This window comes from Zingiber officinale, chromosome 10A (assembly GCF_018446385.1).
Source record: "Zingiber officinale cultivar Zhangliang chromosome 10A, Zo_v1.1, whole genome shotgun sequence".
Taxonomy (NCBI): domain Eukaryota; kingdom Viridiplantae; phylum Streptophyta; class Magnoliopsida; order Zingiberales; family Zingiberaceae; genus Zingiber; species Zingiber officinale.
The window spans coordinates 38,478,725-38,481,053 of record NC_056004.1 but is presented as its reverse complement, the minus strand read 5'-3'; the positions used below and the strand labels follow the sequence as shown (position 1 = coordinate 38,481,053).

Below are 2,329 nucleotides of genomic sequence, written 5' to 3'. Positions count from 1 at the left end.
ATCACAAGAAATACTAACCTTACTTTGCTGAGAAATACCTGAAATTTCTAAACATGTAGATGTGACTTCCTCTGAATCAAATGATGGTTCTGGCTCTAGCTTAGGTGTTGATGATATCAATGATGGTGATTCTTGAGACTCTACTAGCTCTGTATAAGTCCCTACACATTGTTCCACAACATGATCAATTCTTAAAACCTCTAAGGGTTGTCTTGACAAAGGTGGTGATCCTTGAGATGCTGCTTCCACAACACAGCTCCCTACACATTCTTCCATATCATCATCATCAACACATACATCAAAAAATAAACCAACATCTATGTCCTCAATAGGAGAATCAATAACAAGAGGATCAATAACTTCACTTGCAGTTTTAAGTTGATCTACCACATCACATTCATCATCTGAAAATTCAATGTCACTATAACACCTTATAAAATTTTGAGGTAGATCTGAAAACTTATTTACCACTACATTATCAATAAAATCCTCATCTGAAAAATCTTCATCTTCATATATATTTAAAAATCTACACTCAACCATATTAGTGTCACAGGATTTGCCGAAGTCTTTATTTTCATTGACCCCCACTAACCTTTGTGGAAAAGGAACCCTTAGTGAAGGTCCTGGGAAAGACTGAACTCCCTTTTTCCCAAATTCCCTTTGAGCTTTTGGAGGAGGTCCAACTTGCTTATCTAATGTTGGTGTGATTAATCGTTGAGGGAAAGGTACTTGTGGCTTTTGGGAACTTCCTAGAGAAATGGAACTGAGTTCTTGTGATCTTCTATTATTCTTCTCCTCAATTCTAAACATGTCATTCTTCAGAAGTTCTTCATGATTTTTGCCACTTCTCAACCCAACATCATCACACTTTTCATTAGATCTTGACTGTGTAGAAGGGGGATCTTCTTTAAACCATTTTGAAACAATACTATCAAGCTTTGCCCCCAAATGTTTGAACTCCTCACTCTGTGATTTGTGAATTTCAACATTTTTAGGTGGTTGAATTTCAATTTGTTTGACAGGCTCTCTTACATTTATGGCTTGCACTTCTTGAATATCTGAGGGAAATTCCATCCAACTTTTGTTCGACCATTCATGGAGGTTCAATGCCACTTGATCAATTAACGAATAAGCTTCATCTACACTTTTGTCCATAAAAGAACCTCCAGCTGATGAATCCAATAAAGTCTTGTCTGAGAAAGAAATTCCCCCATAGAATATGTGCAAAATCAACCATTTTTCAAAACCATGATGAGGGCACTGTCTTTGAAGACTCTTGAATCTATCCCATGCTTCAAATAATGATTCTCCATATGCCTGAGCAAAATTTGTTATGCAATTCCTCATATACACTGTTCTACTTGGAGGGAAAAATGATTTAGAAATTGCTTCTCCAATTGTTCCCAACTTGTGATGCTTTGAGGACAGAGAGAATATAGCCAAGTCCTTGCTTTATCCTTGATACTGAAAGGAAATGTCATCAATCGAACTGCATCTGCTGATACTCCTTCACATTTCACCAAATCACAAATCTCTAAAAATGTTTCAAGATGCAGATAAGGACTTTCTGATACTTCTCCTCCAAATTTGTGACCTTGTATCATGAAAATTATCTCTGGGTCTAGTTGGAAACTTTCTGCTTCAATTTGAGGTTGCACAATGGGAGATAAAAATCTTGCAGAAAAGGGTGTAGAAAAATTTCTCATGGGCCTGCTTGACATGTTAGTGCTCATGGATATTCAAGAAGAAAAAGAAAATTATCAAGAATCAAAAACAAGAAATAAAATGCAATATGAAAAGCAAGAAAGAAAATGCAGAATTTAAATTGCAAGAAAGAAAGTGCATAATGAAAACAAGAAAGAAAAGATAAAAGGAAAAAGAAAAATGTCTAGAATAATTCATATGCTAAAAATTGCAAGATATGTTTACAAAAGAAAAGAAGAAAGAAACAAGATCAAAAGAGAAAACAGAGAAAAGTTAGATTAGAGTACTAGAAATCAAGATTACAAAGTTAGAATTAGAATTAGAATTGCAACAAAAAGAATTGTCAAGAATGTTATTCAAGAAAGGAAAAACTTACGAAAACAGAATTCTAACAATTAGTTATAACTATGCAAATCAAAAGAAAAAAGGAAAAGTTATGTTTAGTCTAACTCAATTGATAATTCCTAATGTTATAGCGCAGTCCCCGACAACGGCGCCAAAAACTTGTTCGCTCTCCGCAAGTGTACGGAAATGTCGCAAGTAATATAAAAGATTATCGTATCCACAGGGACTGGAATAAGCACTAGAAATGTCTCAATGCGAATTAGCCAAACAACTATCC

General features: G+C 34.9%; 1 non-coding gene across 1 annotated transcript; it reads left to right on the top strand.

Annotated features, from left to right (window-relative positions):
* Nucleotides 1-1,246: 1,246 nt before the first annotated feature.
* Nucleotides 1,247-1,352, top strand: LOC122028464. The gene has a single exon (XR_006124832.1). It is a non-coding gene; the product is annotated as a small nucleolar RNA R71 (small nucleolar RNA).
* The last annotated feature ends 977 nt before the right edge of the window (nucleotides 1,353-2,329 follow it).